The sequence below is a fragment of the Rhinopithecus roxellana genome, chromosome 4 (genome assembly GCF_007565055.1).
Source record: "Rhinopithecus roxellana isolate Shanxi Qingling chromosome 4, ASM756505v1, whole genome shotgun sequence".
Classification (NCBI taxonomy): Eukaryota; Metazoa; Chordata; class Mammalia; order Primates; family Cercopithecidae; genus Rhinopithecus; species Rhinopithecus roxellana.
In genome coordinates this window covers 176,671,414-176,685,267 of record NC_044552.1, presented here as the reverse complement: position 1 = coordinate 176,685,267, position 13,854 = coordinate 176,671,414, and the positions used below count along the sequence as shown (strand labels likewise).

General features: G+C 38.9%; 1 protein-coding gene across 6 annotated transcripts in view; it reads left to right on the top strand.

Moving 5' to 3' along the window:
- Positions 1–13,854, top strand: part of ESR1 (estrogen receptor 1) — a 469,479-nt gene that overhangs the window by 52,808 nt on the left and 402,817 nt on the right. The window contains exon 3 of one of the 6 annotated variants that reach the window (XM_030928655.1): positions 9,197–9,252. The exons of the other annotated variants lie outside the window; for them this stretch is intronic. The gene's annotated coding sequence lies outside the window, so the exon portion shown is untranslated. The remainder of the gene's footprint in view (positions 1–9,196; positions 9,253–13,854) is intronic. 6 annotated transcript variants of the gene reach the window in all.

Here is a 13,854-nt window from a genome sequence, read left to right as displayed (position 1 = left end):
TGCTGAGCATTTTTTCTGTAGTGTTTTGTTTTGTTTTTTTTTTTTTGGTCAGTGAATTGCTAAATCTTACCCCATCAATAATTTCTCCATTGATTTTACTTTTGTAATTTTCTGCTACAAAATTAAAAAATAGTTGTATGAAATAAAATTTTTCTTCCTATACGTATTCTGAATTTCCTATCTTACTTCAAAAGGTCTTCCCAACTCCTATTTTCTAAAATTTTCTATTTTTTATTTTATTATTTTTAACATTTAGTGTTTTTACATCTGGAATTTTTTTATATAAAAGTGGAAGGCTCAACTGCATCTCTTTTTATATAAAAACCAATTGTTTGAACATCACATGTTAAATAATCTTTTCTCCAATAAATTAAATTACATTAGCATCAATTTTAAAAATTCTTTTCTCTAATCCACTAATCTATTTATTTGTTGCCAGGCCTGAGACATTGCTTTGATTATAATAGCTGTATAGTCTATTTTAACATTTGGCAAGTTTGATGCTCCCCACTCATTAATATTATTTATAATATTGACCTGGTTTTCCTTTTTTTTTTTCAGTCCAAATAGGATTTAATTAGAAGAAAGATATGTGGATTATGTTTTAAAAATACTGATCAAAATAAAGATGCTCTAACCATATAAATGGCAGGTGAAATAGACTTTAAAGTAAAAAATGTTTATCACACAATATATCAGAAAAATGTAACAAACCTGAACCAACAACCATCAGCAACATAGCTCCAAAATATTAGCTCGAACCATATGAAATTGCCAAGGGTTGACCACTTTTTGACCACAAAAGCAAAAATTTCTATAAAGAAAAGGTCAATAAAATTATGGTAAATTGAATTTTTAAAAAAATTATTACACTTTTGAGTTCTGTGATACATGTGCAGAAAGTTCAGGTTTGTTACAGCATAGGTATAAACATGCCATGGTGGTTTGCTGCACCCATCAACCCATCATCTATATTAGGTATTTCTCGTAATGCTATCCCTCCCCAGCTCCCCACCCCCTGACAGGCCCTGGTGTGTGATGTTCCCCTCCCCGTGTCCATATGTTCTCATTGTTCAACTCCCACTTATGAGTGTGGTGTTTGGTTTGATGTTCCTGTGTTAGTTTGCTGAGAATGATGGTTTCCAGCTGCATCCATGTCCCTACAAAGGACATGAACTCATCATTTTTTATGGCTGCATAGTATTCCATGGTATATATGTGCCACATTTTCTTTATCCAGTCTGTCATTGACAGACATTTGGGTTGGTTCCAAGTCTTTGCTATTGTGAATAGTGCTGCAATAAACATACATGTGCATGTGTCTTTATAGTAGAATGATTTATAATCTTTTGGGTATATACCCACTAATGGGATTGCTGGGTCAAATGGTATTTCTAGTTCTAGATCCTTGAGGAATCGCCACACTGTCTTCTACAATGGTTGAACTAATTTACACTCCCACCAAAAGTGTAAAAGCATTCCTATTTCTCCACATCCTCCCCAGCATCTGTTGTTTCCCGACTTTTTAATGATCACCATTCTAACTGGCATGAGATGGTATCTATTTGCGGTTTTGATTTGCATTTCTCTAATGACCAGTGATGATGAGCTTTTTTTCATATGTTTGTTGGCCGCACAAATGTCTTCCTTTGAGAAGTGTCTGTTCATATCCTTCACCCACTTTTTGATGGGGTTGTTTTTTTGTTTTCTTGTAAATTTGTTTAAGTTCCTTGTAGATTCTGGATATTAGCCCTTTGTCAGATGGACAGATTACAAAAATTTTCTCCCATTCTGTAGGTTGCCTTATCATGCTGATGATAGTTTCTTTTACTGTGCAGGAGCTCTTTAGTTTAATTAGATCCCATTTGTCAATTTTGCCTTTTGTTGGCATTGCTTTTGATGTTTTAGTCATTAAGTCTTTGTCCTTGCCTGTGTCCTAAATGGTATTGCCTTGGTTTTCTTCTAGGGTTTTTATGGTTTTGGTTCTTACATTTAAGTTTTTAATCTTGAGTTAATTTTTGTATAAGGTGTAAAGAAGGAATCCAGTTTCAGTTTTCTGCATATAGTTAGCCAGTTTTCCCAACACCATTTATTAAATAGGGAATCCTTTCCCCATTGCTTGTTTTTGTCAGATTTGCCAAAGATCAGATGGTTGTAATGTGTGGCATTATTTCTGAGGCCTCTGTTCTGTTCCATTGGTCTATATATCTGTTTTGGTACCAGTACTATGCTGTTTTTGTTACTGTAGTCTTGTAGTATAATTTGAAGTTAGGTAGCATGATCCCTCCAGCTTTCTTTTTGCTTAGGATTTTCTTGGCTATATGGGCTCTTTTTTGGCTCCATGTGAAATTTGGTTCTTTTTGGTTCCATATGAAATTTAAAGTAGTTTTTTCTAATTCTGTGAAGAAAGTCAGTGGTAGCTTGATGGGGGTAGCATTGAATCTATTAATTACTTTGGGTAGTATGGCCATTTTCACGATATTGATTCTTCCTATCCAAGAGAATGGAATGTTTTTCCATTTCTTTGTGTCTTCTCTTATTTCCTTGAGCAGTGGTTTATAGTTCTCCTTGAAGAGGTCCTTCACTTCCCTTGTAAGTTGTATTCCTACGTATTTTATTCTCTTTGTAGCAATTGTGAATGGAAGTTCACTCATGATTTGGCTCTCTGTTTGTCTATTTGTTTTGTTAATCTTTTCAAAATACCAGCTCCTAGGTTCATTGATTTTTTTGAAGTTTTTGTGTGTCTGTATCTCCTTCAGTTCTGCTCTGATCTTAGTTATTTCTTATCTTCTGCTTGCTTTTGAATTTGTTTCCTCTTGCTTCTCTAGTTCTTCTAATTGTGATGTTAGAGTGTCAATTTGAGATCTTTCCTACTTTCTCTTGTGGGCATTTAGTGCTATGAATTTCCCTCTAAACACTGCTTTAGCTGTGTCCCAGAGATTCTGGTATATTGTGTCTTTGTTCTCATTAGTTTCAAATAACTTATTTATTTCTGCCTTAATTTTGTTGTTTACCCAGTAGTCATTCAGGAGAAGGTTGTTCAGTTTCCACGTAGTTGTGCGGTTTTGAGTGAGTTTCTTAATCCTGAGTTCTAATTTGATTGCAGTGTGGTCTGACAGACTGTTTATTATGATTTCTGTTCTTTTGCATTTGCTGAGGAGTATTTTACTTCCAATTATGTGGTCAGTTTTAGAATAAGTGTGATGTGGTGCTAAGAAGAATATATATTTTGTTGATTTGGAGTGCAGAGTTCTGTAGATGTCTATTAGGTCTGCTTGGTCCAGAGATGAGTACAAGTCCTGAATATCCTTGTTAATTTTCTGTCTCATTGATCTGTCTAATATTGACAGTAGGGTGTTACAGTCTCCCACTATTATTGTGTGGGAGTCTAAGTCTCTTTGTACATCTCTAAGAAATTGCTTTATGAATCTGGGTGCTGCTATATTGGGTGCATATATATTTAGGATAGTTAGCTCTTCTTGTTGCATTGATTCCTTTACCATTTTGTAATCCCCTTCTTTGTCTTTTTTGATCTTTGTTGGTTTAAAGTCTATTTTATCGGAGACTAGGATTGCAACCCCTGCTTTTTTTTTTTTTTTTTTTTTTTTTTTTTTTGCTTTCCATTGGCCTGGTAAATCTTCCTCCATTCCTTTATTTTGAGCCTATGTGTGTCTTTGCATGTGATATGGGTCTCTTGAATACAGCACACCAGTTGGTCTTGACTCTATCCAGTTTGCCAGTCTGTGTCTTTTAATTGGGGCATTTAATCCATTTACACTTAAGATTAATATTGTTATGTGTGAATTTGATCCTGTCATTATGATGCTAGCTGGTTATTTTGCCCATTAGTTGATGCAGTTTCTTCATAGTGTTGATGGTCTTTACAATTTGGTATGTTTTTGCAGTGGCTGGTACCGGTTTTACCTTTCCATATTTAGTGCTTCTTTTAGGAGTCCTTGTAAGGCAGGCCTAGTGGTGACAAAATCTCTCAGCATTTGCTTGTCTGTAGAGGATCTTATTTCTCTTTCACTTATGAAGCTTAGTTTGGCTGGATATGAAATTCTGGGTTAAAAACTCTCTTCTTTAAGAATGTTGAATATTGACTCCCACTCCCTTCTGGCTTGCAAGGTTTTTGCAGAGAGATCCGCTGTTAGTCTGATGGATTTCCCTTTGTGGGTAACACGACCTTTCTCTCTGGCTGCACTTAACATTTTTTCCTTCATTTCAACCTTGGTGTATCTGATGATTATGTGTCTCAGGGTTGCTCTTCTCGAGGAGTATCTTTGTGATGTTCTCTGTATTTCCTGAATTTGAATGTTGGCCTGTCTTGGGTTGGGGAAATTCTCCTGGATGATATCCTGAAGAGTGTTTTCCAACTTGGTTCCATTCTCTCTGTCAATTTCAGGTACATCAATCAAATGTAGGTTTGGTCTTTTCACATAGTCCTATATTTCTTGGAGGCTTTGTTCATTCCTTTTCACTCTTTTTTCTCTAACCTTGTCTTCATGCTTTATTTCATTAAGTTGATCTTCAATCTCTGATATCCTTTCTTCTGATTAATTGATTCAGTTATTGATACTTGTGTATGCTTCATAAAGTTCTTGTGCTGTGTTTTTCAGTTCCATCAGGTCATTTATGTTCTTCTCTAAACTAGTTATTGTAGTTAGCAATTCCTCTATCCTTTTTTCAAGGTTCTTAGCTTCCTTGCCTTGGGTTAGAACATGCTTCTTCAGCTCAGAGGAGTTTGTTATTACTCACCTTCTGAAGCCTACTTCTGTCAACTCATAAAACTTATTCTCCATCCAGTTTTGTTCCCTTGCTGGTGAGAAGTTGTCATCCTATAGAAGAGAAGAAGTGTTCTGGTTTTTGGAATTATCAGCCTTTTTGCACTGGTTTTTCCTCATCTTTGTGGATTTATCTACCTTTGGTCTTTGATGTTGGTGACCTTTGGATGGGGTTTCTGTGTGGATGTCCTTTTTGTTGATGTTAATGCTATTCCTTTCTGTTTATTAGTTTTCTTTCTAACAGTCAGGCCCCTCTACTGCAGGTCTGCCGGAGTTTGCTGGAGGTCTACTCCAGACGCCGTTTGCCTGGGTATCACTAATGGAGGCTGCAAAACAGCAAAGATTGCTGCCTATTCCTTCCCCTGGAAGCTTTGTCCCAGAGGGGCACCTGCCAGATGCCAGCCAGAGCTCTCCAGTATGAGGTGTCTGTCCACCCCTGCTGGAAGGTGTCTTCCAGTCAGGAGGCATGGGAGTCTGGGACCCACTTGAGCAGGTAGTCTGTCCCTTAGCAGAGCTAGAATGTTGTGCTGGGGGATCCATTGCTCTCTTCAGAGCCAGCAGGCAGGAATGTTTAAATCTGGTGAAGTTGTGCTCACAGCTGCCCCTTCCCCCAGGTGCCCTGTCCCAGGGAGATAGGAGTTTTATCTATAAGCCCCTGACTGGGACTGCTGCCTTTCTTTCAGAGATGCCCTTCCCAGTGAGCAGGAATCTAGAGAGACAGTCTAGCTACAGTGGCTTTGCTGAGTTCCAACTTCCTGGTGGCTTTGTTTACACTGTGAGGGGAAAACTGCCTACTCAAGCCTCAGTAATGGTGGATGCCCCTCCCCCCACGAAGCTTGAGCATCCCAGGTCAAGTTCAGACTGCTGTACTAGCAACAAGAATTTCACTCTCATGGATCTTAGCTTGCTGAGCTCTGTGGGGGTGGGGTCCACTGAGCTAGACCATTTGGCTCCCTGGCTTGAGCCCCCTTTCCTGGGGAGTGAATGGTTCTGTCTCGCTGGCATTCCAGGAGCCACTGGGGTATGAAAAACAAAAACTCCTGCAGCTAGCTCAGTGTCTGACCAAATGGCTGCCCAGTTTTTGCTTGAAACCCAAGGCCTTGGAGGTGTAGGCACCCAAGGGAATCTCCTGGTCTGCACCCAAGGGAATCTCCTGGTTTGTGGGTTGCAAAGACCATGGGAAAAGTGTAGTATCTGGGCCAGAGTGCACTGTTCCTTAGGGCACAGTCCCTCAGGGGCTTCCCTTGGTTAGGGGAGGGAGTTCCCTGACTCCTTGGGCTTCCCGGGTGAGGCGATGCCCCACCCTGCTTCGGCTCACCCTCTGTGGGCTGCACCCACTGTCTAACCAGTCCCAGTGAGAGGAGCTGAGTACCTCAGTTGGAAATGCAGAAATCACCTGTCTTCTGCATTGATCTCACTGGGAGCTGCAGACTGGAGCTGTTCCTATTTGGCCATCTTGCCCCTTGGTCTGGTTTTCAACCTTCAGTCTTCCGTATTTATTTTAAATGAATTTTCTTCAGCTTTATTAAAAAAGAATATAAACAAGTAAGAGTAAAGCATAGTTGGTTTATGGTTGTAATGAAGTTATATGTATGTCCTAATGATTTGACAGTTTTGTGATAGTATCTTGTAATCCAATACATGATATATTTCTACATTATTTAGTTCTTGTGTTAGGTTTTTCCATAGGATTAATTTTCTTCATATTGGCTTTCTTGCTATGTTTCTTTTTAGTGTAAAGCTAATCCGGGAAAAGGAATAAAACTGGAAGGAAAAAATGTCTTAAACCATTATTATTCGTTGACCCTGGTGGTAGGGTTATGAATGAAACATTTTTGCTTTTTCCACTTTTTTATATTTTCCAAATTTTCCATATTAATCATGTATGATTTTTATAATAATAAGAAATTAAATTTAAGAATTGGATAATTGAATTGAATAACTGAATTAATAAAATTTAAGAATGAGAATAGGAATAATTGTGTTTTGAAAAATCATATATACAAGAGTTTTAGATGGAATTCAATACTAAATTTATATGTTATACTAAATTAGTAATTCTCAAGGAGCAAAGGTGCTGGGGAGTGTGGAGGAGCTCTTTGTTGGTGTTGCACATACAATTTAAGACAACATTTTCCTTATTCCTCACCATTTTAACCATATCACCTAGCCAGCATCTAGTAGCACTCAATAGACATCTGATGAATGAATGAATAAGTGAACGAAAACATTGTGACAAAATGGTATAACACTTTGTATTTGAAAAATATACGAAAGTCTATTCAAAATATAAAATGGGAAAATAAAATTCAATTAAAAATCTTTGTTTGGTGAGAATATACAAAAGATATACCTTCTTGTCTATGAATTAGTAATAAGAAATTGTCTTGAGGAAGTCAACCACATCTGGAAGGTTCTCTCTGGAGAAGGAACATAAGTGAAAAACACTGCACTAAATTATAACCAAGAGTCACAACTTACCATTTTAATGCTTCAGCACAGGCACAGAGACGAACATTTACTAAGCAAATAAGAAGTCTTGGCAAGTTAATTAAATAATGAATTATTTTTGGTGACCAAGGAGTTGGGCTTCTCATTTTGAAACCACGCATGAGATTTTTCCCTTTCCACCTTTTACTAAAATATTATATTAGGGTGAAAAATTATACAAGGACTGGGATAAAAAGAAATCACATCTGTCCTTGACAATGGGCTGAATGTAGAGGTGAAGGAGTGGTTTTACTATCTAAATGACTGAAAAATAGGTTATGGTGCCCCAGAAAATCCTTGTTGTTTGCTGACAATTAGTGATGTCTGTTTAAATCATGCAGTTTTATTAGGCCTTAAAAATATCTTCTAGTTAGTTTCAATTTCAGCAAGGGAAAAGGAGAGCAGGGCAGAGTGGAACGCTGCTCAGAGTCTGGTTGGAAACCTTCAACTTTGTTCTCCCTGTTTTCAGATGAGTGCCCATTTGTGGCTGTACCTTTTCTCTTTCTCCTCTTACCATTACACTCCTCTCTTCTCTCTTATCTTAGCTGTTCTTTTCTTCCTCCACTTCTTAGGGAATGGGAGAAACACCCTAAATCAGTTGGAGGTGGGGAAAGAAGAAAAGCACCCCAATCTTGGTAGTTCCTCATTCTTCCCTTCATCACGTCCCTTTCATCAAGCTCTGCCTTCATCTGCAATCTAGATACAATCCAATTTATAGTATCCGTTCAACCAAAAAAAATACTGAGCTTTTACTATGTCAAAGTAGTGTTCTGGATGCTCAGCTCCATCAGTAAACAACCTAGACCAACATCTTGCCATTGTTTACATCTTGTGGTGTAGAGTTTACACCTTGTGGTCTAGAATTTACATCTTGTGGTGGAGGCAGGCAGATGATTAACAATAAACTTAAGTAGGTCTAGGTGTCAAAAGGTGGTAAATGCTACAGGAAAGAGCAAAGGTTGAGCCAGGTAAGGCAGATTGGCTGTGTGGGTGTGGAGGAAGGGTGCAAGAATACTGTCAAGATAAGCCTTCCTGAGAACATTTGAGCCAGGACATGAAGGACACGAGGAGGTGAGACAGTCGCTATCTAGGGAAGGAATTTCCAGGCAGAAGAAAGAGCCAGTGCTAAGCCTTAAGGTGGGAGCATTTCTGAGAGAATGGAGAATCACTGGAGTCCATTGTGCTTGGAGCCCAGCAAGGGAGAAAAGATTGGAGGACTCAGGAGGTGCTGGGGCAGGTGAACTGCTTTTTGATTGGGGAGTTCAAAGGGTAATGCTTTGGATGAATGTAACTGAAAACTTTCTCAGAAGTGTTTTCATACTATCTCTACAATTCACTTTCATGTGAAAACTTAATTGGCGAGCAGATTAATATGGTGATCTTCCCTTAGATCACTAGGAAAATTTTGTTTTATGAACTTTTCTTCCCTTTTCATTAACTAGTAGAGAAAAGAGTTATAAAGGAGCCACAGATAATTATAGTGGGTTTCTCCCTACTACTGAGCTACTGAGATAGGAAGATGCTCACATTAGCAACTGAGTATATTTATGTATTTCCCTTTAATATTTTAAAGGGCAGGAATATTTGACTTAGGATACTAGTCTATTTAGAAACATGATTCAACTAGCTACATGACTAAACTAGCAGCTTTCAGACAGAATGCAAGGTCAAAACTTAGTGCTTGATAATAATAAAAGGCAGAGTATTACGAAATTTTATGATCTGGGTAATCCATTGGCTCATTTTTTTTTTGTCAGCCTAAGGTTACAAGATGATAAATTAAGTTGCTAATTTTCTATATCTACCATTTACTTTTCCTTTATCATGTGTCTGGCAATATGCTGAGTGTTCTACCTCTAGCATTTTATTCAAACTGTGCAATCTGCCTGCTGAAACAAGTATCATTAACTTCATTTCCTAAGGTAAGAAAATTGAGGCCCAGAGAGGTTAAATAAGTTTAGGATCATCTGCATAGCCGGTAAGTACTATACTTTAATATTCCCTCTTTTGCCTTCATGCTTTGCTGTCACTCTATGTTTAAATGAGCAAAGAGACTTATGTTTAAACAGGTATATAGCAAGTAGTATTTTCTAAATGAATTCCATAAGATGCTCCATTGCAAAAGTTCAAATAAGTTCAGAAAAATGCTGCAAATTTTGTGCTTCTTAAGAGATTTACAGTGCAGATTAGCATATTAAAGCCTTTGGGAAGCTTGTATTAGAAAAACCTTTATTAACTTATTTACCCCAATTTTTTCCAAGCTTTTTGATCATGCAACTCTTTAAATAACAACTAGTATAATTACTTTTATAGTATTCTTTGGGATACACTTGGAGAAGTGTTATATGAAAAGATATAATTGGATAAATTTAAATATAGGAAGAATTCTTTAATGAATTTTTGGAATAAAACACCAATTTTGTGTTTAGGCTGTTTAACATACATTTGAGCCAAGACATGAAGGACGTGAGGATATAATTTACTTTTGTCCTTGTAAGGACATAAAGCACTTTTAGTGGTTTCCATTCTTTGTTTTCTTTTGAATTTCATGTTACTTTATAAAGGTAATCATTTAATCAATGAAACCATTTATTAAGTGTCAGACACTATGGTAGGTGCTGGTAATATAAAGAGAACATGTAAACATCAATGCAACATATCTCCTAGTATGGGCTTACAGTATAGTGAGAGACACAAACAAATAATTTATAGGATTGAAATAAGTCTTACATTTGCCACATGAATAAAGTACTATGGAAACAAAGGCACAAGAACTTAACTCTGTCCAAGGAAGTCTTTCAGGAGGAGGTGATATTGGAGCTGAATTTTAAAGGATTCATAGATGTTTATTTGAAGGACTAATGCAACATGTTGGAGGTGAGTCTTCAGGAAAAAGGCAACAAGAACCATTTGGGTAACAAGATAGGACTTGGCAAGTTTGGGGCGTTGTAAGTGGTTCGTTATGGCTGGAATCCAGGGCTCTCTGGAGAGACTGGGAGTACACAGATCACTCAAGGGTTTGGAATGACCTGTCAGGCTACCAAGACAGAAATAACAAAAATCAGATGTGGGTTTAGAAAGAGCATTTTGGCTGTGATACAGAACATGATGGATAATTGATGGAGCGAGATTCCTGGGGAGATAGAAGAGGATAGGGCCATGTAAGTACATCTGCTGGTATTTTAAAATTAGAAAAAGAAATTTTTGGTAGCAAAAGCAGAACAGACCCACCAACTCTTTGCAAATCATGGGACTAGAATGTTTGGAAAGGAAGATACTAAAGATTTTCATTCATCTGTTTATCACCTATGTTGAGTGTCCTCTTGGGCCTAGGCAGCATGCCCAAAGCTGGGAGAATAAGATACTGTAAGAGATGCTGGAAAGATCCCCACCTCTCCTTTCCAGAAATTCAGTATATCAGACAAATTGATTTACAGTTGCAACCATGGGCTTTTGGCATAGCCATTCAACAAGATTTCATTCTTTTTCAAAAGCAATTCATTTGTCCACCAAATATTTGTTAAACAAATGTACATTGCATTGTAGTGGTTCCTCACGGAGCTGGATGTACCTGCCAATTTGTTTCATTTTCTTTGAAGCAAGTCCACAGACAAGTAAACTAGTCAAATGATACCAGGCAAAGTGTGATTTGCTTTCCAACAGATGGTGACAGATTAATTTCCTAAGAGATTGATCTGCCCCAGAGGTACTGGGAAAGTCTTGTTACAGAGGCAGATTATAGTCAGGACCTTGGAACATTGTTGGGAATAATTGAGGTCAGGAAGGGTATACTTAGGTGGATGGAGACAGCCCCTGAGCGAGGGATCGGTCCTTTTGGAGTGAGCACGGAGTATTCAGGTGCCTGGGAGGAGTGAAGGCTTGTGCTTCAGCACTGATTGTGTGCACCGATGGGGGAACATACCTGCCTGCTCAGAAGCTTTGGCTTCTCTCTGTAGGTGAGAGACAGTCATTAGAAGTCCTTGAACAAGGAAGAAACATGGTGAAAGCAAGGATTTCATTGAGAAGTCCCTCATGGAAGAAGAGGATTAGATTGGAAAAAGCCTGGCTTGGGGAGGGAGCAGTGACAATCAGAAAAAGGTAGATAGGGGCAAAGATAGTGGAAGAAGAGGAAAAACTGCCCAAAGCTTTGTTCTTGTGTGGGAAAACTGGTGCTGCTGGCGTGAAAGAGGAAGCAAGAACATGTGCACCGACACGGCTGAGAGTCTCCAAAACCACTGTCTTTCCTTAAAACAGTAATGATCACAAGTGGCTTACAGCTTTGCATGTAGCCACTGGGCAAAATCCTATTTCAAGCTAATTCATTTTCTGAGCCAGTGCATGATAATGTGATGTAAAGGAGTTTTGGGAGGCAGATGATCAGAACTTTTAAGCTAACTAAATGTCGTAATATTTATTAGAAGCCTTTCTCTACTTCCAGAAAACGCCTATAAATGTGGCTGTAATGTAGGCTGCAGGTCATTGCACTGAAGTAGAAACAATGTACAATACCTGAAAGGTTAGAGAGGTTCAGGATTTATAAAGAACTTCATTATTCATCTGAAAGATATTGTTTTGTATCCTCCAATTTTGGTTTTCAATGTACATAAAAGCAACATATCATATGTTTTGATCTACGTATTTGGAAGGGGATAATGGTGTGGTGGGCATTGAGCATATGGAATTGTTTAATTAGAGAGATGCCCTTTACATTACTATAAAATATAACCAGAAGCTCCTGTTTAGACTTCTAAAATCTACTTCTTTGAAAACACTACTAAAATGACCACAAAGACCTGTCCTCACAAGTGGGAGCTATTAGTCAATAGTGTGTACACATGGACATAGACTGTGGAATAATAAACACTGGAGACTCTGAGGGGTGGGAAGGGAAGAGGGAGGTGAGGGATGACAAATTACTTGATGGGTACAATGTACATTATTCCTGTGATTAATTTCTCTCTGTTTCCTCTTCAGAAACTGAGAGGAAATTTAGTTTCCTCAGTTACCACTCCTCCAAACTCCTGCGTGGGTGGTACAAGGCTTGCTGTCATCTTGAGGCAGGAGGGGTCAGGGAATTTCCCCATTGAACCTGATAGCCTTCATTTCATTTCTGTCTTCTCAGGGAGACATTTACCCCTCTCCACTAAACGGTAAAAGATTTGGAATCTAGGACGGTATCTATGGATCTAATGGCTCCTTCACCACTCTACTATATATCCATGTAACAAAGCAGCACTTCTGGCTGGATACCGTGGCTCACACCTGTAATCCCAGCAATTTGGGTGGCCGAGGTAGACAGATCACCTGAGGTCAGGAGTTCGAGACCACCCCGGCCAAGACAGTGAAACCCCGTCTCTAATAAATATACAAAAATTAGCTGGGCATGGTGGTGCATTCCTGTAATTCCAGCTACTCGGGAGGCTGAGGCAGGAAAATTGCTTGAATCTGGGAGGCGGAGGTTGCAGTGAGCCGAGATCGTGTCACTGCACTCCAGCCTGGGTGACAGAGCAAGACTCCATCTCGGGAAAACCAACCAACCAACAACAACAACAAAAAAACAGCCCTGGTACCCCCTAAATCTGTAAAATTTTCTAAAAAATAAAGTGACAGTAAAGGAATGAAAAAGGCATAGGCACAAAGCAGATGGGATAGGAGACAAAAGAAGCTGGAGTAACACTGGAATTCTAGAAGGTGGAAGGCTTAGCAGAGCAGTTCGAGTGGAACCCACGCCTGTGGGGCAGGGGCATGAGCAGCGAGCCCGTCTAACGACGGGTCTCCAGATAGGCTTGGGATCTAGAAGCAATAGATGCCTCTAAAGGCTGGGGGTAAGCTGGGGCTGAAAGCAGAATTGGTGTAAAGTCTTTAAAAGGAGCAATTAGATCCACAAATACCTTCCTAGTTTCTAATTCCTCTACTATTTAGGAGAGAGGGGTAAATGGCTCCCTGAAAACAGAGAAATGAAGTGAAGGCTATCATGTTCAATGGGGACAACCCCTAGCCACTCCTTCCTCGAGACTGACAGGAAAGTTCATACAACCCACGAAGGAGTTTGCAGGGGTTGGAGGGGTGTTATCTGAGGAAACTAGTAAGTCCAAGAGAAAGAACCTTCAGAAACTGGCATTTAAAGGATTAGGTCCCCACCTGATTACCCTAGAGATACACACACAGTAATGTGATTGGACAGTCAAGGATCACTGTATGATGCTTGTAACCTGAACAATAGACACCCAACAGTCACACACCCAAACAATCTCACACACACACACACACACTCACACTCTTACTTTACTTCTGCTTCTGCTGGAGGAATTTACTGAGATGAAGAGCCTCTTGTATTTCTTTTGGGCTACTGTTTGTGAAACGAATGGTTGCATGTGCTCTTGGCTAAGCCAACTCCATCCTGAAGACAGATTTTTGTGAGGTGGGGAAAATCCGCCAGGCATTAGTAGTGTTAGTGGTTGTCCTGGATCCATCTTGGTCTGTATTCCTGCTTTTTCATTTTCAGATTTAAATCCAGAGTTATTACAGATGGTAACATCCGATGCCAATTTATGGATCTTTTTCATAATTCACCTGCTAG